Genomic DNA, 26,710 nt, shown 5'->3' with positions numbered 1-26,710 from the left:
AGCAACCAATACCACCAGCTGCTCACTTGCTCCTTCAGTGGAATGGGGAAAAATGCTGGAAGAGGAAAAGAAAGCTTGTGGTTTTAGATAAAGACTATTTAATAGGTGAAACAAAAGTGGCACACAAGCAAAGCAAAACAAAGAATTCCTTCAGCAGCTCCCATGGCCAAGCAGGTGTTTGGTTATTCCCAGAAGAGTGGGCTGCCACCACGAGTAACAGGGACTTGGGAAATTTACTATCGTTACTCCAAATGTCTCTCCTTCTTCTGCTGAGCATGATGCCAGGCAGTGTGGGATATCCCACTGGTCAGTTGTGGTTAGCTGTCCCATCTATGTCCCTTCAGAACTCCCTGAGCACCCTCAGCTTACTCACTGCTGGGGTAAGGAGCAGAAAAGGTCTTGGCATAATGCAGGCCCTGCTCAACAGTACAACATCCCTGTTTCAATATCACTGTTTCCAGCACAAATCCAAAACATTGTCCCATCCTAGCTGCTGTAAGGAAAATTACCCTACCCCAGTCAAAACCAGATAAATTGTAGAAGGAGTTCTCTCACTGAAATTAATAAAATGTGTTCATATCAGCTAAGTCAGAATCTCACTCCAATGACTTAACACCTTATGTGTATATTTTTGTCTTGGTCCAGCTCCCAGACTATGGATTATAGAAGTGTTGCAAGAAACGAAAACCAGCTTGAAATTTAAGGCTTTTTTGGTTTTTGTTACAAATTCACAAAATCAGTTCATTTTCCCAGAGAAAAGGACAAGTGCAAAGCAAAAATTGACTCCTTTTCTGAGAAAGAATGGCTCAACTATCAAAAATATAGTGATGTAACAGGAAACAAATAAACAAGCAAAAACAAACAAACAACCCCCCCCCCAAAAAAAAAAAAAAAAAAAAAAACACAAAAAACCCAAAACAAAACAAAACCACCAAAAAACTCAACCCAACCCCAATCTTAAAGCCTGCATACCAAAATCTGTATATTTTACAAAGCATTGTATTGGTGAAATCACAATTAAAATATTAAAATGTGAGCCATCCTAACAATTTCCAGGAATTATTGAAAGAATTCCAGTAGATATAACTGGTTTCTACATTAGGCTTACAGTAACTGTGAGATATTAATTTTGACAAAGACGCAGTTCCACCATCACTATTGAGATGCATTATTTCAGCAGTTTGTGAAAGGTGAACATTTATTATTTGGATCACATAAATTCTATCATAAAAGGCAGATATTTTCTTCAAAGTCAAAACAGCACCCCTGCTGAGCATTTAGATCTTAAAGAAAAGCCCTCTAGAACTGAGCTTAAAAGGAAAAATGCAAAGAGTGCTGCACACAGGTCCTTGAAATACACCTCAATACACCACTCTTCCCCATGCTATCACAAAATCCTTTTGATAGGTGATTATAAGGGATAGGTAATCTTAGTGACATGCTTAGGAGAGAAAATGTGACTTGGCTGCCTGGAACATGAAAGAATGGCACAAATTAGATCTAGTCAAGTAGTACCAGAAGTCATTCATTAACATAGAGACAAAAAGAAAGTACCAAGTTAGCGCTATCATTATTCAAGGAGGTCAAAATTAGTCCTTCATGTACATTCAGTTCATCAGCAATTTATTTGCAAGAACTTCCACGAATCCTAAAACCCTCAGAATTTTAGCACCAGTAATTATCTTGAAAAACTTTATGAAATGTGCATTTTTATTCAACACTCAGTCTCTCCTACTTTAATTCTTCCAGTGAGGAAGTATTCTGTGCTAGCTACTGAGCAATCCCACAGTAGCAGTGATGACCAAAGGCTAGTCAGGGATGTAAATAAAGAACTGATTCTTGCCCACTACAATCTATCTTTGCTTCAGTGATCACTACGTATCATCTGTAATACAGACAAACAACTTGCATACAATAAATGAAGGAACGTTTGTTTGACTAGAATTCTTAGGCAGTATTTGTTTGACTAGGAGATGAGAATTATCACATCAGACTAAAATATTGATTAATCTAATTGATAATCCAGTTCCACAAGGCATCAAAATTATTCTCAGTAACAGAGAAAAGCTTACTGCAGCCAAAGTTTTCCAGCTCACTGGACAGCTTGTGTGCTGGTGGGCGTTTTTCCACCTTAAAATATTTTGTTCTGTCTAAGACAAAACTGGAAGCTGTCATGATCCTCAGAAGGTTTTTGTATTTAAAGACATCTACTAAATAAAGGCAAACAGATTTTGAAAATAGCAAATAAATGGATCAAGCACTATCAATTTTTTTAACAACAGGCAAACACCAACAGATTCAATGTAAATTGATGAGATAAAACTGGCTACCATGAGAATATGTAACTTGTAGTATATGCGTCTGCTGAAATGACTGTGGACTACTCACCAGCAAGGAGTAACTCAGGAACAAAGAGAATTCCAGACAAGGATAGAGAAACATGGATTGACAGAAAAAACCTGTTGAAATCAAACTGATTTTCAATTAAAAAAAGAAGGAAAGTATTAGAGTAGGAGACAAAAGAGGAAGTTATGCATTCATTATAGGTGGTGTGAGTCAATGCTGCTAATTTACCTACCAACTGGAAAGGCAGAATTGCCAGACTATAATCTCGTTTTATAAAACATGATAGTGGGTGGTAGGCATCACTCCCACTAATATCCAGCCTGCAGTAACCCTCCAGACCCAGGTAAGGGAATACGCTGAGCTGGACCATTGTATTTCAGAGCTTAGAATCCAGCAAAGCCACCAAAGCCTTCCTCACATGGATCATCTCCCCTGCACTGAATGGGGCTGGGAGTGGGTTAGATGGGTCAAATAAATATCCATGGTCTCTAGGCAAGTAAGGAGACCAGAGGTTTCTGGTTTTCCTGTTTTATCATCAGCTTTGTGAAAATGTGACTCCTCTGAGATTTTGGGTATTCTTAGGGTAATAAGATGAAGAAACTCATGAGGTTAAAGAGTCACATCAGCCAAGAGTAATGCCAAAGATGATTTTGCAATCTGCAAAGAGAAGGGTAAGGCGTGCTGGCTAGCAAGTGTACTCATTAACACTGTTCCTCAAATTTCTGATTGAGCAGGTTATTTTCTGGCAAGGGCATAGGTGTAGGACACAACTTACATCACAGCAGCCACAGCACTGTGACCCTATTCACTAGCATGGCCATCCCTAGTGAGACACAGATATCAAGGAGGTGAATCTGAGTCACCTTTGGGGGGAAACTGGGGAGCCGCTGGTGAACTGTGCAAAGGAAGTGCACTTGTGGGAGAGTAAAACATTCCTACACCTTCTGAACATGAAAATATGTTTGAAAAACCTGTGCAAGAGAACTACTGACGAAAGGAGAAAAAAAACCAAAAAAGCAATAATCCACATCTAAAGTTTTCCAGTAGGTCTTCCAGCAGGAGGAACTTATTGAATTGGCTATTAGCACGGGACCCATTTCTTCAAGAATTTATTTGCTAGGAAGCATATTGAGGCTTCATTATTCCACCTCAGTATTTTTTTGAGCCGTGGGTGTTCTGCATGATTAACAAAGACAAATATCATATTTTACCAAGGTTTATTCTACTCTAGGCAATTGGATTTAGTCCATAGCAGAGAAAATCAAATACAGGATTAGGAAATGCCATTTTTTCTCAAATACAAGCTTGTCAACCTATGGAATTTGTGTAAAAATATATTTAAATGGATAGTTTTAGGATGTTTGAACACAGAATGGTATTTTTCCCTTTTTTAAAATTAAATGTATTACTTCTCAGAGCAAGTAGCTAATAAAGTTCGCAGAAGACATGAAGTGCAGAAGCAGTCATTGAACTGTGTAATAAAGACACCTTGGTCACTACCACACCTTTGTGAATGTTAATTTATTTTGGGTCTCTTAAAGACACTCAGAATTGCATCTCTCAATAGTTGGTCATTGACTCAGGATGTTCTTGAGAGGCAATGACAGAGACAGGTGATTTTCATACAACTGTCATTGCCTATAGTTGAAGTCAGATTTTCCCTAAAACTGGAAATACATGCAGATTTAGAAAATAACATTATAAACGTGTGCAGGACCTTGGCATCCATAGTCTGCATATGGACAGATTATGAAATTTATCTTACCAAGTCATCACTGAACCCGAAAAGCATTTAAAATTTGTAAGCATCCAATTTATGTTATATTGTATTGGTTGCCTAAGACTGATTCTGGGCATACCCAGATCTGCCATAGCCTTTTGGCCTGCAGCACACACAGTCCTGACAGAGACATAAAAATTAAGATGTTCCTTTCTTCTAATATCTCCCAAGCTGAACAGAACATTTCTTGGATTGGCATCTGATGAAAGGCAGATGTGACAAAGCCATTTTTATATCCTCCTCTGTGCCATGACCTAGGATTACAGAAGGATGTGTGGTACATCCATTCCTCCCCTTCTGTGCGAACACATATCACAAGACATCAGTTGCTATGAAAATCTTGATAGTACCTGCTGTTGGGTAAAAATGCTTTTTTTTTTGTTTCCTGTTGAAGTGGTTTACCTATTAAATATATATATATATTATGGGGCTGAATATGGTTACTTGCCTTTAAAGAGGGAATTGTTTGTTATAGTCAGCTAGTAAAAGACAACCACTCTAACAAGAAGTCAGTTCTGCACACTGATCCTGCAGTCATTCACCGTTTTGTTCTGCTTGGTGGCACAGTTGTCATGCCAGTCATAGGTGGATTCTACCCTTTATCCAGAGTTTGTTGACACCTTGTGGGGAGCAGACTCTCCAAAGAGGAGATGAGGGTTAAGTTTAAATTTGATCAAGATCAAGCGGAAATGAAGCAAGTTTAACCATCCAGATCCTGTTTGAATTTGCTCACAAAAAGGCTATGGAATAAAAGGGATTGGGAAGAGGTGTGTGCAGCACCACCTGTTCCTGTTTTTTAAATTAGAAACGGAGATTCCCTGCTGTAGACACCACGAGAAGGATGTGAGGGTCTACTTTATAGAGGAGATTTAGTTTTGTCACTCTTAATGGAGAAGGGATCCCATTTGGCTCTGCACAATTCAAACCCCAGCCCTGTCTTATAATTTCCCATCAGTCCAGTCCAAGTGGCTCCCTGACTAAGGGTGCTGAACTCAGGTTGGTAGTGCCCGTGTCCCCCATGAGACACATACTCCTTCTGACATAAGAGAAGAGCCCTGTGCTACAGGAGGACCTGCAGTGCCTCACACAGTTCTGTTCTGTTCTGTTCTGTTCTGTTCTGTTCTGTTCTGTTCTGATCTGTTCAGCATTGGGCACTGCAATGCCAGCATGGCTATGCCCCATGCACCTGCTGGGATGCCACTCAAAACCTGTGGTTTTGGCAGCCACTGACTGCTGTCATTGCTGCCGAGGAGCCAGTGACCAAGGCTGAGCTGTAATTACTCACAGCCCCTGCTGGAGCTCTGTGGGAGCTTGGCTGTCCCTCACCTGCTCAAGGCACCTCTCCTCACCGAGGTGACACCCTCAGACCTGTCCGTCCTCTCCACTGGTGGCAGGATCAAGTCTCTGTCAGGCACTTAGGACTGGTTGTGGTTTGTTTTTCAGACATTCCCCTGTTGATATAAACATCCACTGCCCTCGGTACTGACAGCAGGAAAGTGCTGTTACCCTCTCAACCACATAAATTGTCAACACCTTGGCTGCCTGTGCCTCTACCAGCTGCAAAATAATGGCAAGAGCTGCAGCAAAATTTTTACTATCATATGCTAACTACTGCTCTGCTGTGCTGTTCCCATGTTTCCCTCTGGCCACTTCAAGAGGCTGAAGAGGTAAAGAGAACAGTCTGCCCCCAATGACAGCAGTGATTACAATCATTATTACACCTACAGTCACCAAAAAATGGAGGTTTTCATAGAAAGCTGCTGCCTGCCATGTAAATTAGTTACTCACTATTCACCAATCTTGTTAGTTAACAAATGCTCAATGTTTCATTAGTTCCCTTGACAGCTGCTCCAGGGAAAAAAATTCCTTTGAACTGACACAATAAAGCTGGCTTTTCTGCTCATTCTGCATATGCTACCAAAAGGGCGTAAACCCCCCCAAATTTCTGCCAGAATAAGTCTGGACGTGCTGGCTTTTGTCAGAGGGGAGTAAAGTACTACAAAAAGATGGAATGGTTAACCTCAGTAAGTAACCACAGTAGGTGTGCTCTCTAGAAGTTAGGCACATTTTACTCTATATCAAGGTATCATTGTAAATTTTATTTAAATTTCAACTAATAAAAGAAACAAGCACAGCTTCCAAGAGGGAGGAGAGGGAGCTTGACTTTCACACATGACACTATATCACATTTTTGAAAACAAGACAATCTGCTCCCTCTTCTGATATCTAACAAGCAGCACAAAATCACAGGCTAGTTCAAACTACTTTCATAATCTGATATTAACTCTTAGAGTTCCATGACTGAGGTCCAATATTCTCTCTTACAAATGCATCATTTTTCCCTACACTCTTATCTCTAGGACTTGAAGAAATGGATCAATTATTATTGATCTCTTATTTTCTTTTCACTACATTTTCCCCTTCAATAGCATTCTTTTTATTTTCTCTATGATTTCTTTATCAGTAAAAAAAGCCTTTAACTATATTAAAACCTTAAAAACCTTGGCAATTTTACAATACTGCTTCCCTTTATTTATCTGAAACAATATTTTATCTTCAATCAAATATCATTAGTAGAAATATAGATACGATGCCCATTCTTTTGAGCTGAACTAAAAATAACAATCTTCCTGCACATATATTTTAACCTGCTGGTATTCAGATCAGCAGCCCTGCAATGTATTGGTTTGAGAAGTAAACAAAATTATGAAGGTAGGCTGAGAAAATACGTGTTTATGTTAAAAAATATCCTCTCAGTATTCTAAGTTCTCTCTTTCATTTACAATCCCTTTTTTTAAAGAGCCATCTTCCATATTTGGCCTCTTTCAAGGAAATTGCATGAGAAAGAGAAGTTATGTATTCACTGAGAGTAAAGGAATTATACATGTGTTGTATACTCTTACCTAAAAGTCTGATATAAGTCTTTCTGGAGGCAGGATGAGACTTTCAGTTGACTTGATGGCAACTGTATTAGTGGTAAACCAAAACCCTCAGCCTTTAGCAACCATTGATGTTATTACCAGGGCTGAAGTTTCATGTATACATCTTTTCTACTATATGAGACAATAAATGTTTCAACCAGTCGATTTTCTCTATATTAAGCTATGACTAAATGAGCCAGCTTAAAAATTGATCTTCTCTCAGCAGAGTGAAGGTAGATTCCAATGCTCATTTACATGGCAGTCATGAGATCACTTTGACTTAGCTAAGTTTTTCTAAAGCCTGAATTGAAAACAAAGCTGTTAGACAAGTTATTACGTAAAATCATAGTCACAAATTATGTGAATGAAAGACCATCAGCTTTATATTGCTTTTCTTCCATTCTTTTGCAAGAATGTGATCAAGGAGAAAACAGATGAGTGGAGAAAGGAGAAGTAGACTGGTTACAGAATATGATCTGTACATGTGCTGAAGACAGGATATTTCAAGGCTTGCAGAGAAAAAGTTAAATTCATGCAGGCTTTACTCTCTTTATTCAGAGATAAATTTTAAAATTTTAGAGTACTCTTTCTAGAGATTCAGATGAATACCCCCCTTTTAAAAAAATTATGATTAATAAAATATGGGGAAAATTGACAACACCGTAGAGAGAAATTTATCTCTTCGAATGCTGTAGACTGTGCCTGTACACCAAAATGGAGCTGTGATTGCAAAACAGTGCAGCACTATCATGTTAACTTTATTGTTACTATTAAAACACCAAGAAAGTAGGCAGTTAAGTACAGGACAGATTCCTTGAATTCTTGTACCAAAAGTTTAGATTTGTGCCTCCAGTGTTAATGCCACCTGCATTAGTTAAAGTAAACCAATTCTGTGTAGACACAACTTGAACCTCTGCAAAATGGAAACCGAAGAACACTAAGTTTGCATAGTATTTTGATGATGGCAGCAGACACAGTGGAAAGGTGTAAGGAGGATGCTCAGAGATATTTCTGAGATGATTTTCTTCTTGTGTTCATACTGTAACATGCCAGTTACACAGCCCGGACAGAAGAACTTGAAAATGCCACTGTTCAGTTGGTGGCATTCTCATTGGAGATGTGCTTCTCACTTGTTTTTAAGTTATGATCAGACATTCCCAGATGAGTAAAGCTAAATTAAGAGAAATCAAAGAGGACAAGGTAATCATAAAAATAAGGAAATTCAGGAAATCTAACACCAAGGTATATATAAGATTTTATTAAAAACACAAAACCAGGAGAAGTATTACTACTAATAATAATCCAAAAGAGGAAACAAAGGGATGATCAAAATCAGTGAACTATACAAGATATGGGGATTGACAGATAGAGGCATAACAATCTACAAATACAACTTAGTGGTTAAGTAGGTGTCAATAATATTCAGAAACCAATGTTCAGCAAGTGGAATTTTTTTGTCTTGCTTCACACTCAATGCTTTAGAGTTCAAATGTTGGCTGACAGTTATGTCACATCACAAAATATGTGATGAAGCCATTACAAAGTGGAGGGACTTGCTGGGGACACTGATGAAGAGGGAGGCCACCTGCATGAATTGGAAAGAAGAGAAACTCCAAAGGAAAGTGATAGGAAAGAGTGGCATCTGGAAATCTACTGCCAAGGAACAGTTGAAGGACTGGCATTATTTGGTAAGAAGGCTGTTATTAGAGCAGCCTTGCAAGTGTGTGCAGATATGAAAATGAGAGCAAGGTGGTCACAGGAGAAGGGTAGCACATTATTTTCCATGTGTACTAGGTTAGGAAAAGCAATACCAGACTTAATTTCTAGCAATTGAGTTTTAGATAAATGAGGACAGTGAGAATATGGAGGTTTTGGTGTTTCCTTTGAGAGACTTCTAAAGAAGAGATGAGACAAAAAAAAAAAATTGAAGAAAAACCTAAAAGAAATACTTCCTTCTCAGAAGTATTGATACAGAGTCAAGGGATGCCTGCAGAACAGGAATCCCAAGGTTTGCACTCTACACTGGTCACATAATTCACATGTGTGAGCCGGAAAAAATTGGGAAATCAGGAGTCTGCTGCTCTTAATTTGTCCTTGAAGAACTGCAAAGCTTCTGTACAATTTTCCAAAGAAGACATTACATACAGCAAAATCTTCTCTGAGCTGCACTACCAAGGACTGGGTTAGTAGTCAGAGGAAGCATTTCTGGCTCTGCAGCACAACTTCTGTTTGCTCATGAGGAAGTTATTTCATCTGTCCATATCTGTGAAATGAGGAACATAGCATTTACCTCATTCACACAATAGATGGGTGAAGGTTATCAAACTTATGCACATTTCTAACTAGTGTGAGAACAGCAGAAATGGCAAAACATACACACAAGGTGTCATTGTGCTGCACATAAAAGCACATGGCCATTGTTGGGTCTTGGACTAGTACAGACACAGCCATGGGAACAGTTTGCACATAAAAACCCTGAACCATAGACCTTGCAATATTAATGCAACTCTGCATATTGGTTTCCTGTGCTTAAGACTTTATTTTCATGAATATGCAAATTTCATTAAGAACTATTCAGACCCCAGTGTCTGGGGGGTGGGGAGGGGAGGAGGGAGGAGCACCACATGTGAGGCTGCCAGCTGCCCTGAGCTCCTCTCCTCTGCACAGGGATGAGATGAGGTCACTGAGTATTTACCCAAGGAGAAAAAAAATGGAGGAAATACTGGTTCAGCAAGTGATTAAAGGACACAAAGAAAATCAGGATAACAGCACTAGAATCATTCTACATGTGTCAATATCAAATTGCACCTGCAGAGAAAAAGCCAAACCATTTATCCTGAATTAAACTCAACTGGAGTAAGGGTTATGTTAAAAAGTGAAATCTGTTCTTTTCAAAGGAGATTTTAAAACAATAACTTCATGTGTGGTCGAGCAATTACTATAAAGCTGCTCTCCTCAATTCAGGATTAAAATTCCTTTTATCTTTGCCTAGATCTCATCTGCAGTATATCTAAAAGAATCAGACATTGAAAGTGACTCACTAACAATTAGACTTCTGCTTTTGAACAGAGAACTCTTTGAATGTGTATGCAGTAGGAATGTTTTGGGGACGTTCTTTCTTGCAAGATGAAAATTTTTTAAAAAGATATGTTTCTCTAAAAGAAAAGGCAAGAAAACCATTCAGTGGTAGAAAAAGATGTTCAAATTTCAGCTGTACAGAGGGATGATAATGTTCACTACAGAATGTCAAAAGCAGCATCACTGAAAAATTAGATTGGAACAGTGAATTGTATGCAACCTAATTATATTAACAATGTTACAAAAATCCATAAGCTTAACAGCTGTTCCATATCTGAGCTGTGGTAAACAGAGCCCCAGCAATCTCTGCCTGAGCTGCTCAAGCACCAGACAAAATTCAAAGCTGCTTCAGATGTTTGTAGGCTAAAACCACTAAAAAAGTACAAAATCCAGAGCCATTTGGCCATTCTTCTCGACATGGTTAAACATGCAGTAAAAACAAAGTGCTTATGCCCTTTGTCTGATCCTCCACATCTCATGAACAAAACCATCTCCCCTTGGACTCAGAGCACTGTGCTGATGCCTGCCACAGACATTTAGGATAAAGCAGGACCACAAGCAGCTACCCTGGGATTTAAAGCAGCAGGAAAGGAAGAGCCAGCATGACCCATCCTAACCAGGACCGTCTTTCTCCCCCAAGGCAGTGCTACTGTGAGGATTATCTATGTGGTTACCTGGCCATACAGAGAGAAACTGCTGGATAGGACAGCTCTTGAATATTTTCCAAAAGTACTGAAAAGTTTATCATGCTGAGAGTAAAGTCTTGTTCACAAAAATGTTTCCAAATCTTCTCTGGAAAAAACAAACAAACAAACAAAAAAAATCTTCCTTTAGCCATGTGGTAAACTCAGCTAAGTAGAAAATTACAAGGAGATTACGTGTTGCAGTATTTCAGCTCCCCAGCTTCCTAAGGAAAATTCCAATAGCTGCCAACGTGTGTGAGTAAGAGAAAGGTGGGATCAGTGGAGAGCAGAACTTCTTGTCCTGGGTTCAGGTGTGACTGAGTTTGCAAGGCAGAACCCTGCTAGACCCAGGGCTTGGAGAGAAGATTCTCCAGCTCTCCCGAGGGAGATTGGTTCCCTAATTAACCCAGCTTACTCATCCCCAGGAATCTAGATGATGTGAAAAACCCAGAAATTATTACTCAGGATTCCCATACTGAATTATTACAACTGCTCTAGGAAAAATTATTTTTTTGTTACTGAGGTTACAGATTTGATGCCATGCAATTTTTTAACATCAGGGAAAAATATAAGGTCCATGACTAATAAAATAGGATTCAGACTCATGAAATTCTCTTTCCTTTAGAACTTTATCTATCTCCATAATCCAACTGAGCATCTTCTTACCTTTTTAACTGTATATTGAAAAAGCTTCTTTTTCTTTATTGATTTATATACATAAAATTCTCTGTTCTGCTTCTTTGCTCCTCTGGTTTTCCCACTTCCTATCAGTCTAACCTATACCTTGTTTTTCGAGCTGAAAGCCCTTGGGAAAGAAAAGAGCTTGTTTTCACAAATGTATTTTGATGTCTAATAAACAGTTTTATTAATTTTCTGCAGCTTTTGGTAAATACAGTGCCCAACTAAAAATTACACTGTTTTTAATTTTACTGACAGTTCTTACAACTTGCAAAAGCAAGTTTAGTCCTGATTAAATGGAGTGTGTTCAGGTATAGATAAGATGCAATCAACTATGACTGTCTGACTGATTAGGTGAGAAAAAATAGGGAGGGAAGAGGCTGGTTCACTTTGAATCTTTTTCTTTTTATCAAGAATATTTTCAATACTGTATAAACACCTAACTTTTCAGAGAAATTAGAAATCAGGAAATAGAAAACAACCCCCTACTCAACATAAAGTCAGCCCAGACTTCTAACAAACACAAAAAGTAGTTAAAAAATATTTAAGTCTCAAGTTTATGTACAGAACAAGAGTTCTTTGGAGCTAAGTGTCCAACATCCTATCCACAAAAAGCTGTCAATTCCAGCATCCTTTTGTGAGGCAGCCTTCAGCTTACCTATAATTTATATAAATCAGAAACAATTATAATGCTTTTTTCCAGGCATCATTCATTCCTTATCACATATTACTTCCCCCTAGCCATGGGAACAGGATAAGAAAAACAATAGATTGGACATCTAATGAAATAATTGTTGCTGCCCCTCTTTCTCCTATTGCTTTGGAATACTACTGTCTCTTTAGCGTGGTCTATGGCAACCACCATCTCCCAAATCAGAGGCTGCCAGTGCCCACTGCAGCACCCAGCCAAGTCCTAAATAAAGTGCTAAGCCATAGCCCAAGAGAGTGCTCCTCAGTGCCAGCCAGCAAAGCACTGAGCCAGAGCCTGAGGCTCCCTCACACAGCAACCCCTGCGTGCTGCAGCTGATGGAATGTGATTTCACACCTCCTGCAATGGCATAACTGAGATTAAAATACACAGTTCCCAGCTTGCATAAGGGAAGAAACAATCACCCTGGACTGATGACTGGTTTAGGACAACCATCCCCACTCAAGACTCCGAGGGCCATTATGGGATAGTTTTTATACCACACTCATAAGACCGTTGCAACTCCATGAATAGAAATTGTGGCTTTTGCAAACTTAGAAGAGACTCATTCTATGCAGAAAATGCACAGAATTTACAATGCACTTCAGCAGTAAGCACACATACTCAAGCAGGAAGGAAGCTCTCCTGTGTAAGGAAAAAAAATATGCCTACCACAAAGTTTCCCTATTAATAAATATGTATTTTAAAAAATCAAAAGTCTGTTCCAGCTTAGACAAATATTTGTGGTCTTTCCAGACACAATGGTAGTCTTATATATTCAGGTTGTTCTAGAGACACTTTAGTCATTGTTTGGAAACATTTCTGAGCAAATTTGCAAAGTGGTGAATAGGATGAGTATATTATCCAAAGCATCTTCATGGCCAAAAGGAAAATGCCAGTCTTTCCCCAGTACTGTTTCAAGTGATTTCAAGATTTGCCTAGTCACTGCAGGGAAGTAATGTCTTTTGACTTCTGCACGCCCCTCAGGAAATCTGCTGTGCTACAGACAAGAGGTGTTTTTTTCTGGTGAGCATTTTAAGTGTCAAATCACAGATTCAGCCAGACAGTTGATAGTGTAGCACTTTGAAAGCACATTTTTCCAATCTCTTAAAATATGCATTAATTAGTGATTATTGGTATAGTTAATTAGATAATTAGATAATTAGAGTACATTACAGACTGTTATCATTTTAGATGAAGGTTAGTAACAACATCACATTGTTTTAGTCTTTTTAATTACTCTTCTTACTGTTTCTCAACTGGATGGTGCCCTTAGACATTGCTTTGAATAAAAGGCAAAGCATAAATTGTGTTACTCCAGAAGCAGCCCTCAGAGGCACCACCACTCAGAAAACCCTCATGTTCCCCCTGAAAAAGACTACTGGAAGCAGCTGCCTGGGGCACCAAAAAATGAAAGCCAGTTGGTTTGGACTGGGGTAGAGAAGGGAAAAGGATGTGTTTATTCCTCCTTTAAGTCTCTCCGGATATTTGCTCATAAGTGCCTCTGTGATTCCCTTCCACTGAGCAGAATTTGTTCATATGTTACCTGGCTGGGCAGATTCAAGGAAGAAACTCGACTCCTCCATGGCTCCTGCAAAGCTGAGCTAGGCAAAGGACACACTAAGTAGTAGTAGTTGTTGTTGTTGTTATTATTATTATTATTATTATCTTCCCTTTTCCAGAGGGAATACTGGCAGTGTGAACTGTATTATGAGTCATATTTGTAGAGAGCCTGGTATAAGAGTACAGCAGTGAGTCACACCTGCTGGGATCTCTCCTGGTAAGGAAGAGAACAGTAGCATCACACACAGGAGAGCAGCTACAGGCACATTCTGCAGCCTGCTCCACTGCCTGAAGTTCCTGCTACACTACTTTAATATAACTTTTCTTCACAGAGTTTACAGATGGCATCTGAAGTAAAATTAACATTTCACAACTTAAACAAATTTCTAGGTGGTTTCCTGAATCTCTTAAAAGAAATTACATACATAACTATGAAATATCCACAGGTCCAGAACAGAAAAGAAAAGGCATCCCAAAATTAGGCTTACTTCTATCCTACTGCATTAGTAAAAGTGAAATAGCACACAAATCAATTTGCAGTTTTACTGTTCTAGGTTTCCATTTCTCTATTTCACATTTCTCTATATGGCAAAAAAATTATCACAAACCTTTTTCTTTTTCAAAAAAATTTTGGCAGTGAGTTTAATAAGTAATGTAAAATGGGCAGGCAGGTGACCTTGAGTCAAGTTCCTCTGAGAGAAGCTGTAACAGTGGTATATAGGACGAAAAATTGTTCTCAGTCTCTGAGAAGGTACAAATAATTTACAAGAAAATTAGACATTTGGAGCTACTGTGAATGGAACCAGCTGTGATTGATCCAGGAGGATCCAACTAACCCAGTAGCTTATTAGCAATAACAAGAATTCACAGAAATATAAAAAAGTATCATTACTAAAAGCAAATGACCTGTGGAAACAGAAAGATTAATCAATAAGGCTGATTCCCAAATAAAAGTCAGTGGTCCTTATGTGGGCTCTTTGTCATCTTTTCTGCCCATTTGAGTTCCTGATAAATTAAAATTGTTACCACAAAAAATATGTCTCATGTCTCATACCTGCAGTGTCCAGAAGTGTCCCAGACCTTTCCTAAATTTAGTGGTCTTTTAAAGTCCCTGAAGAAAAAAAAAAAAAATTAAAAAAAAATCTAAAGCTGATCTGGAGCATAGTTTTGAGAAAAGTCTGTCAGAAAGGGCTCAGGGCACTCCACACAGTCTCTAATGGGAGCAGGTTGAAGAGGTATTTTTCTGTATGACTTCATCCTCATTTCAGAAGGCAAAGACAGTCAGCAATGTTGTTAAGAAGTCGTAAGACAGCAGAGGAACATCCCCAAGCCATGTCAAGTATTTTCCGCGTCATCACACAGAATAAGCATAGGACCAACTTCAATCCAAAATCCACTGTGTTGTAGCTATGCCACTGGCCCTTTGGACAACATTTTTAGAACAGCAAGATTTCCTGCTTGGTCTTCTCTATCAGTGATATGGGGGCAACTGGTTTAACAGCAGTCAAGGACTCTGTTTCAGAGCACTGTGTGAGATTTTCTGGCTTTTAACCAAGAACATTTTAGTCAATGGAGTTAGAGAAACTCAGTATTTTCTACCTGGTTCCCAGTTCTCCCTAACAGATTTTACTTGTATTTGCAGTATTGATGATACATCACACACTTGTACCATGACATCCCAATGGTGGTCACTTAAATCACTGTAAGATCTCACAGAAGATAATTTCTCTCTGAGTGGAGCATTGACATTTCCTTGTTAAAGACTCTCACCCTTAGGGGAGTTTCTGTCACCAGAGCTATTAACAGTGATCTGGATCTAAATACTGTGCTGTATTACCTGCATCCAGATGGCATAAAAATGGAAATTCCTATAAGACAGAGACTTGACCTTTGGATGAAAACCATTCTTTCTCTGGTTACTGCCTGAGGTTCTCTGAGGTGTTTCTCTTCAAGCATAAAAGCAAAATGGTGACTTACGATTAACATGAGAGAAAAAGACCTTGTTCACGACTTTAGGACAGGGGAAGTCAATTTCTATGCCATTATTCCAATAAATCATGATGTTACTACCTACTCATCCTTCCATGGGCTACACATGGGTGTTACTCCTGCACTCCTGTTTCATCCTCTTCTCCCTAACTTTTTATTTTACATACAAATAAATATATGTGTCTGTGTGTGTATATATATATATGTAATTAATGGATATTTCATATGGCACATCCTATACATTCTAGAGTTCTAAAATGCATATGCTGTAGTAAAGTTAATCCCTTTTCAGTGAAATATTTTATCTTTGATGTAGAGGTAAAATTTCTGTTACATATTTAGGACCATTTGCTAGGGAGATAAAACTCATCCTTCTTTGAAACGACAGCAGAAAGCATATGTGTCACTTCATTACTGCTTCAATACTCTTTTTTGAGGGCTAACCAGCAGCAGAGGTATTACAGCAGTTTTCTGCACAGGGTAGAACTGGCAAGCACCTCTTACGAATGCAGGTATGCCTTTCTTGTAATCCTCAGTCTTGCTGTCTCAGGCTGTGCTTTAATTTCCCTGGTGGGTTGAGTTGCAAGTGAATTTGGCTTGAAGGAATGACTAAGAGAATGTAAATATGAATAAGGTTGTATTCTTTTAGTAAGTGGAGCCATCTGTTGCCACATCAAGAAAAATACTGTCTGTATGGAAGTTACTGTTGATGATGTTACAAAACAGTCTCATCCACTTCTTTGGTGATATCCAATGTTATCAATTTATTACATCAGTTGTCTGGATTGAATTTGTAGTGGGGACAGGATTTTTTTTGAGGGAAGAGGGGCATCCTCACATGTTGCTGCACATCAGGACCTTCTTCCCACAAAAATTCTTACAAGTCTTCTCATAGGCTGCAGCAGCTGTACTTCAGTCCAAATTAGGGTAAAAAAATTATCTCATTACAGGGAAAACTTCTTTCAAGTGTATTCAATAAGAGTTTGCCTTACAAGAAGCCAACAAGGACAGCCTTATGCTGATGTTGCCACTGCTGCTGCTCTGTCAAAGTTATGAATATGTCATTAGTCACATCTGCAGGCACCATCTGAGACTCAGTATTGCACCACTGTGCAAGAGGAGTCAAAAAATGAAGGTATTGCTCAAGATAAATCTTCTAAGAAATTCCATTTTTTTTGGGAGGAGGGTTGGTGGTAATATGACCATTTGGGGTTTTTTTCAATTTATCTATGAAAAAATAATAAAGAATGTGCCAGAAATCTGAAAGCCTGTTCTTATAATAAAATATTTAATTTTGCCTAGTTGGATAAAATGTGCATGCTTTAATATTTTATTGGTCATAGACCTGGAGTCAAAGATCATCTAACTAAAGAACTGTAACGTATTTTTATTACTGCAAATACCTTGCACAACTAACTGTACAAAGTCTTAATAACAAGGACTGCATGATTAAATCACTTTCTTTTTCTTTTGCAGCCATTACAAGTCTCCATTTACTAAAGGAAATTCAAATATCTAAAAATACAGCCTGTTATATCTGAACTAATTACACAGTTCATGCTTGATGTTTTCTATCTATTTTATTCATTTAGGTTCAAGTCAATTAGAACTCAGTTAATTTTCCTGAACATCATCTTCTATTTGACATCACCAACCATATAACTGTGATTATCTAGTGGTAAAAACAATTTTTTGATTAACCATTGCAGATAAGAGAAACAAATTCAAATGTAAGTTGTTTTCTGACACTCCTTCATTTTACTGAAGAGAGGCATGTGAAGTCAATTAAATGTATTTAGGCCATTTATCTAGTTAATGTGATTTTCAAAGATCATTTGGTGTATGTGATAATATATAATCAATATAGCCTGCAAGAGCCAGTTGAAGCTCTGTACAACACAATTGAGAAGGTCACAGGGATATGCAAGTGCTCCTTTGATTTGGTTTAGCTTTTAATGATGTACATCAGTACATCAGCACACTCAACTTGAAGCCAGCTTCAGCAGAAAATGTTGTTTTCAGAGCACTGAAAATAACATCCATGCCTTCTTTAGATTCAGCAGTAACTGTGTTACTGTTGAACTGTGTTCAAACTGCAACAGTTTGAAACGAAAAATGGAAAGAATTTCTTGTCTCCTCTCTTAGAGTAGGGGATGATGGCATTAAGAGGGCTTATGTGAATTCTTTGAATCCTGCATGAAGAGTTAATAAAATATCTGAAATTTTCTATCAAGCTTAAGAGTATGTTATCTACTGTGATTCTCACACGTGCTAGTCAATTCTTCCCATTAGGGATGCAATTTTACTTATCTGACCTATTTAAACACATCAGTCTTGTTCCTTTCCTCTTCTTTATTTTCATGGCACCATTTTAGAACTTCAAACACCCTCACTGCTCAAAAATCTAGTGCCTTTTGTGAAGCCAAATTTTTGATGGAACAGAAATTTGTCAGAAATTAAGGGCCTGTCAGGTTACAAATCCAGACAACACATTCTTCTAGACCATATTAAATAAAGACATTTGCCAAAAAGGTGGAGGAGACTAATGTAGTGTCGAGCTCATTAATATTGGACTAGCACTGAAGATGGATATTGTCATGTTCAACCTTGTATTAGCAGCATCCATTATTCAATAAATTATTAAATTAATAGACAGCTGGTAACAATGGGTGTATGTCCTCATTTAATTAATTGATGATGAGGAACTGAACTTATGGTCATCTTATGCCTATAGATTTAATAATTTATAGAATAATAATTTATCGATTCCCTACTATTTCTACAGGAGATAGAATTCTATTTCAATAACCATCCATTTTTGTCGGAAGCTGTTATTACCAGGCTCTCTGGTGGCTATACATGAACTAATTGCACGATGGACTAATCCTTCTGCAGCCTCATTCTAAATGCTGGGACTGGAAAGCATTAAAAAAAAAAAATCCCTCCAAAAAACATTCACTACTGAAATAGCCTTACAGCAGCATAGTCACAAAATTGACCTCTAAAAAAATGAATGGATAAAGGGAGTAAACGGTGTTATGTGTCATTAGGTTGAACAGAACTCATTTGGCTTTTGTTGATTAATTGAACTTTTCTAATTGAATAAAGTGCAGATTTTTTAAAGTATATTTTTGATAGGCATTATCACAAGTGGAATAAAAGCTCTTTTATAATTAAAAATATTCTTTTTATATTTTATTCTGTGGCTTACATTGCAATATATTTTGATGTGGCATCAAATATGCAAAATGGGAAACACTCACTGCAATTATTCATATATAATAGCCATTTTCCTACGTCTGAATTTTATTATTCAAGTTGTGATAGACTCTCTGAAGATAAATGACATCTCTCCTATCTTTCACTCTACAGAACAGTCTGAAAAGGTAGGTAAAATTTACAGTGTTTTTTGTTAATTTTACATTTTGCCTGTACTATTTTGGGCTGTGTAAAGTGATAAGATTTTGCTGGTTGCCGATTTCAGACTACTCCTATGAATCTATAGGGACAAAACAAGCTGGAGGACTGATGAAAAAGTTGGGTTTCTGTCCACATATACAGTCTCTCCAGAAATAATATCACAGCAGCTCTCTGAAATTTCCTCAGGGAAAAAAAAAAAAAAAAAAAACAAAAAAAAAACAAACTTTTTTGCTACTTTGAAAAAGAAAAAAATGCTCATCCAAAGAAAGGAGGAAGGATAGATTAGTGTTTAACAAAAGAAGAGAAGCACAGCATGGCTAAGGCATATTCCATGATGTATCACAGTTTAGACTGAGCCTCGCTATTATTCACCTTGAGATGTTTATTTAAAACTTTGGTAGATTTTATAACAAATATAGGTGCTGGCTTAAGTAACTTGAAGTATGTTCTTTTAATAGGAACAATTAGGTGTTAAGCAATGATAAGGCCAGTCAGAAGGCAGACAAGGATAGCAGAAGAAGCATTATTATATTCCTCTTCACTGCAACTAATTTCTGAACAAACTGCTGCTCAGCTGCAGTAACTACAGGAAACTCCACAAAAAAAGCAGTTAAAAGCTGAGCAGTAGAACTGAAACTCTCCAGAAGCATGGAAGGCAAATGAAAAAGACTTAAATGTTGCTTCTCTCTTTGTCCTCATGCAGTGCGTAAAAACAGAAAAGAAAAAGGTGTTATTTCTGACAATAGTTGACTCTGAATCTCTTGATGATTTTAGTAGTTTTCAGTTAACTTGCAGAAGAAGCTGTATGGAAATTGTATTATGGAAATTTGAACTTCATTCCATGTAAAAGGAGAGGTGAGAGACAGTTTCTAAATGAAAAATAGTTAAGTATAGAAAGTTGTCTTACAATTTTACAGGTTTTAACAGAGTTCCTTGTAAGAAACTCATCTGCTTTTGGGATGGCTATAAGATAAAACCCCTGTGCTGGAAGCCCCAGAATGATGTTGTGGCACAGCCAAGTGAAATCAGTTTGCAATAGTAGTAATTAACCTGAAATGAAATTTCTATAAGTCTACAAATGGTGACCAGTGACAAAAAGCAAATAATACATTTAGGATAGAAAAAAAAAAAAAAAACAAAAACAAAACCCTAGAAAAAACCCACCATAAAACTGCAATAGCAATAAAGCTTCAAAGAAGCAAAGCAAATGGTAAATAGAAGATGAATAACCAAGGAGGCCTCTGTTAATTCCAGGCCAGGAAAGGTTTCCAATGGAATTCATGAAACAAAAGTGTTTGTAAAAGCTACAGGTAGGAAGGAATGACCATATAAAAGAGGGAGATGATCTTACCTCCATGAATCGGTATATGAACAAAACAGAAAGACATAAAAGCACCTTTCCCACTCCCCTAGACAAAACCAGAAGTTAATATAACCAATACTTGGCAAATAGGATCATCTCAGCAGAGAAGTTAAGTTCTGCCTGGAAGGGTATCCAAAATACAAGAGAATTTTAGGGTCTTATTTCCCATAAGTGGGAAGCCTTCTGCAGAAGAGGACAGAGATTGAAACATCCAACTTTCCAGGTTGATACAAGGATTCATTTATATTCAAAGTCAGAAATAAGAGGAAAAGTAATTAAAACTTCAATCATTTGACAGATTCCATCTCAGATTTTATTAACGATATTTGTGCTTTTTACTTGCTAGGTTTGATTATTTTGAGAGTCAGCTAACGTTTTTTGAATGATATACTGAAGAAAACATGCTAAGTTTAGAAATATATGAAATTAATTTACAAGTATTTCATCTTAACAAAATGGTGATCAACATGGGAAAAAAAATAAACATAGCGAAAACCCCAAACAAATAAATAATAATAATAAAGTGTGTAGATTTGCTGTTACTGTTGATTGACAAAAAACCACCCAACACCCACCCACCCCTGTTTCTCCCAACTCCTCTCTCCTCACAGGAAAAAAATACCAACAAAACTAAGCAACAGACAAAAAGAATAAAAATAGTCAACCAGCTACCCAAATAAGATCAAGAGTTTCCCTCGAGTAATATTGTCCCTCTCTGCAAAGAGGTAGATGCTACAGATGAAGAAAGAATTGTGCATCTGAAATTCCATTACACTGTTATTGCCACTACTTATCTCCACATCTGACCACAGCACATGGTTTAATGGGCATTAATTTACACAGAAGAAAGATTTAGACATGTCACCACAGCTAGCTGCTATTGCCCATCTAAAGTATTGACAGAAAAGAGTTTAAATCTGTATTAGAGTTTTGCAAAAATCCTGCAGAAGGCAAACTCTGCCATATATTTGAGTCACACAATTGCAGAGCAATAATAAAGTGCAGTTTGGCCTCTGCTGATACTCTCTTCCCCAAAATGGATTGTGTTAGATGTTCACATCACAGTCCCTAAAGACATGAAGCAGAAAATACCTCAGAAAAAAATCCCAGTTGGATTTGGGGTCTCAGAAATGGCCACACCATTCTCAGCAACTCTATAAAAAGCAATGGTCAGGAACACAAGAGGAAGTAAAGGAAAAAGCCAGTGGGGGTTTGTGAGATTTTCATCACAGCCCTACAGTTACAAAAAAGGCTTTTTTTCCAAATTCCAATGACAGACAAAAAAGGATGGAGAGCTGACTCGTCCCAGGCAAACAAACAGCAACTACAGCAAGCTGGGCCAGCTGGGCCAGCACATAGGACACACAAAAATAATAGTCTTAATGCTTCTTGACAGTACTGTAGGTAATATTTTAAGAAAGACTCATAAGCCTGCTAAAGCAACAGAATACCACAAAATAATCAAACTTTCATTATGAATGTGATTAATCCGGATGTTACGAACACTAGAAATCCTGTATCCTGTGTTTGGCTGTGAAAAGAAAGCTCACATTTTTAAGCATGTGCTACTTAGAAAGGGTGATGTGCAGACCCAAGTGACACCACAATATATGGTGAGAAAGTTGATCTGAATTTAACTGGATCCTGAGAGAGGCACCAGCAGAGCTTTGGGGTCCATTTCAGGAAAATAAAGTATTTAAATTTACCTTTGGTGAAGAAAATTTAAAGACTTGATAAATAATAAGTGATTAGTCCTAATGACTTCAAATTATCTTAAACAAAAAATCAAATAAATTCTGACTTATGAGCAGAAAAAAAAAAACTCCATCAAAAATATTTTACTGAGCACAGAACCATAGATGTTCAAGTAGCAGGGTAACAGCACCTTGAATGTTGGTTTCTCTTGGTGGAACAGCTGAAACTGTATACAATAATTGCTAGAAGTGATTATTCTGACTTCTTTTTTCCTTATTTTTTGGTGGGGGTGATGATGAAAGTTTTAGCTTTCATTATTTTCATATTCTGTAATGCATTAATATATAACTCTGAACTTCATATGAAGGGTTAGCAAGCTCTCTTCACAGTTTAGTTAGACAAAACAATCCTTTTCCAGCTTGAGAACCAAGGACACCATTGCAGCTTCAGGCCTAAAATTATAAACTACAACTAATTGAGGAGAGCAATCTGAGAGGATGGGACTTCATAACCTGAAGCTGTATTTGGACAATTGACCCCAAAATGTAAATGAACCAAAACTTATAAAAGTGTGAAACCTCATGACCCATTGTCCATCTTGGGTGTAACCTCGGCCAGGATCTTGTACTGCCCGAGGTGTATCTTTTGAAGGTCTTTTAATAAATACCTACTTTATTCCTTCAACACTGTCTAGCATCTGTTTCAGGTAGCCTCTCAAGGCATCAGTGGCTGTTGTTCTGGATGTCCATATCACTATTAAACACAAACATGAAGAGCCACAAGAAAAATGAAACACATCCAGAACCGTTTAAAGGTCATTTAAATGAAGTGTGTAATACTTAAATCTTTCCCAAGTTAAAACCTTCGGATTTAAGGCTGTTAGCAATAGCATGAAATAAACATATGCAGGTTATGAAGCATTCAGAAAGATTTTTTAAAAGGGAAAAAACTAATGCAAAACCCAAATTAATTAACTTTCCTTGTAAGTAGTAGTGTACATCCTGTATTATTAAGTATGCAATTACTGTGTAATGAGGCACAGCTGTAAAATATTTAAACAGTTTTTCAATAATTTTAGTTTGGTAAAACTGCAAGATTTCTGACAATTCTAGCATTGTTAACATGATGAGGCAATTCTGCAACAGGCATTTGGAAATTACCATCATACAATTATCAGAAGGGGTTTTTTTCTCTTCATGAAGAGAAAGGTAAAATTTCTGAGAGTGCCTGAACTAGTCAGAAGCATAAATTTTGCTTTGAAAGACAAGGCATGAACTCTGGCTACAATAAAAGGTGATTCTGAATGCTGGTCTTTGTGCAAAACTGAAAGACAGAATTTCTCCAGTAACTACTCTCAATACATTTGAACTAATCCTCAGACAAAGTCTTGCAGAAAACATGGACAACTTTTCCTAAACAAGAAATGTTTTTAACTGAAATTTTTCAAGCAGAGGTGGCATATAAATGAAAGATCACCAGGATTCTTTTATGTTACAGCATTATAATTCTTTTCCTAGTTTGAAAAAGCAAGCTGTGAAACAAAGACAATGCACAATTCTTATGTTCCAACTACACAAGAACATGTAACACCATAAATTTCAGCCACTACTGATCCTTACCATGGTTAACAATTTCTTCTATTTCTTCTGTACAATGACAACACTTCGAGTGTAGGTCTAAATTCTGTCTGAGACCTGACTTCTTTGTCTAACAAAACCTGTGTGGGAAATAAAAACAGGTCTCTTTACCTGAACTCTCACTGTATGGTGTCCCCAGTCAGAATTTAGCTTCAGAGTTTAGAAAGGAAATATTATAAAGGTAAAAAGTGTCAGTACGAGCCTCAGAGATGCACAGTGAAGCCCACTCAGAACTAAGGAACCTACCTGCATGCACAATCATGACATTGACCTTCTTGGTCACCTTGGCACACACTGGCTCATGTTTACCCACTGTTGACCAGCACCTCAAGGTCCTTTTTCTGCTGGGCTTCTCTGGATTGTTGTGACCCAAGACCAGGACCAGGCTCTTGGCCTTGTTGAACCTCACATCATTGGCCTTGACCCATTGATCCAACCTGTCCAGATCTCTTTTGGAGAGCCCTCCTGCTCTCCGATAAATCCGTACTTCTGCCCAACCTGGCATTGTCTGTGAACTGACCAAGGGTGCACTGGATCCTCTCATCCAGAGCATCGATAACAATCTTAAATAGGAATGATGACAACACTACACCAGCTGCATGCTGCAGAGTGGATGTGCTTCATATGAGGGCTACAGAAGGGAGGCTAGAAGAGGAAAAAATTACATATTGTTCATTTGTGGACCCCTCAGAAGCCTGGGGAGGATTGATGCTCTCTAGAAGGATTCATATATATTCACTTAAGAAAATAAATATTAGCTGCTCTGGAATAACCTGAGGAAGAATATATTTGACAGGGAGTACTGATGCCTTAAGTTTTAGCTTTTAGATTTTTCAGATTCTGTACTGCATTAGTGTATAACTCTGAATTCCATATTGAGTGTTAGTAAGCTCTCTTGCAGTTTGGTCAGACAAAACAATCTTTCCAGGCCTGAGAACCAAGGTCATCATCACAGCCTTAGGCACTAAAAAGTGTAAATAAAGTTAAATCAGGGAGGAGAAAACTGGGGGAGTGTGACTTTTAGACCTGAAGCTGTAACTGGACAATGAACCTCAGATATGCAAATGGACCAATCTTGTATCTGTCTGAAAAGCTCATGACTGTCATCCATCTTGGGTGTAGCCTCTTCGAGGCTCCTGCACTGCCAAAGGTGTATCTATTAAAGGCCTTTTAAAAATACCTACTTTTTTCTTTAACTCTGTCTAGCTGGACTGGCTACCTGTTCTAGGTAGCTGGTCCAATGCATCAGTACCAGAACACATCAGGAACATAACAAAGGTGATGAGAACTGTGAAAAGAATCCAATAGATTTCCTGTAAAGTACAGAACCTCTTAGAGATAAAAGTCTCTGAGTAAAGTATGAAACTTTTCAGTTTACATGCATTAATGATTGAAAAACAAAGAGCAGGTATTGGACAAACACTCATTCTTCCCCCTACAAACCAAATATATTCTGCATTTGCTGCCTACAACACAAACAATATGTAGGGAATGTGAATCCTAGATGACCAAGTCACACAACCAGATGTAACATACAGTGACTTGCAGTTGCCACGACAAGGAAAAAGCCTTTATATAGAAAACCAAGATGAAGGAAAATGAGTCCCCTCAGGGAAGCCACCCATAGAACAGTTTAAGACATTAAAGGCATTTGTTGACTGCTGAAATCTTTCCACACATAATTATGAAGGATTAGCTACAGAACTATCATTCTGTTTGCTGGTAAAACTTTTAGGTTTTGGAGACATTAGGACCTGCACAATGTGTTATTTCTCAGCGCTGTAACTATTACATTCAAATGACATATTGCTGCTCCTGGGAAAGATGATTTGGAGGTATTTTATAGCTACATGTTCAGGCTAGCAAAAAGTAAGCCTTTGTTAGGGAACAGTGGCACAAAAAACTGTGGATAAAACTGTGAGATTTCATTTGGATGGGTATGGATATCAATTCCTTAATGGACCTGTGCACAGGCTATTGTCTATATTGTCATATACTACAAGTGTATCTATATACACACAGACATCAGGATAACTGAATGAGAAAAACTTACGAAGAAATAACTGAAATCCTTGAAGAAAGCCAGTCCTTACTCAGAGATCCCATTCAGTCTCAAACCTTCACTTTCTCCAGGCAACTGAGTCATAACTCCAGTTACTCACAGTCTCTCGCAGGAAAGTGAGGAGCAGATGGCCAAATTTATAAAACATGATTTATCCATCTATCACATCTCATTTTTTGTCTTCGAGATCCTTCTTGCCCATCCTCCATGCTCTTTAACTTTGAACAGACACTGAAGATACCAAACTAAGGTTTAAGAATTATCCTTTCTCTGTTCTACCCATGGTATTTGAAGATAAATTGCACCAGCTAGTGCAAAGCTCTTTTACTTTGCATGAATATCAACAATACTGGTGACTGCTTCTTGGACCATGCCCTGCACTGCATCCTTAAAATGGTCTTACCTCATTTGTGATGGAAACATTTCAACATCATAAATACATGCTGTAATTAGCTACAAAGAGGAAGAGAGACTGAAAGTTGGGTATTTCTAGGTCTGAGATTCTCTTGGACTACTATTTCCAAAAAGGGTAGAGGTGTGAAGCTGAGACAGGATTTTGCTGTTACTGAGACCACTGCTCAAATAACTTGAAAATTGCTGCTGGTAGCTTGCAGTGAGCATTCAAAAATGACACTTCTGGGCTTTTCTTTTTTTTACCCAAAATGTACTTCCAGTGAAGAAAGAGATCAAAATACAAAGTGCAAGACAGAGTTTACTCAGGAAGTAATATCAGTCCTGTTCATCAATGGTTGGAAAATGATGGAGACAGGATCCTGAGGTAGTCAGAGTGCTGGCCTTTGGCAGCCT

Source organism: Zosterops lateralis (genome assembly GCF_965231275.1).
Source record: "Zosterops lateralis genome assembly, chromosome: 2".
Lineage (NCBI taxonomy): Eukaryota > Metazoa > Chordata > Aves > Passeriformes > Zosteropidae > Zosterops > Zosterops lateralis.
The sequence above is the reverse complement of the archived record's forward strand: the minus strand, read 5'-3'. Positions refer to the sequence as shown.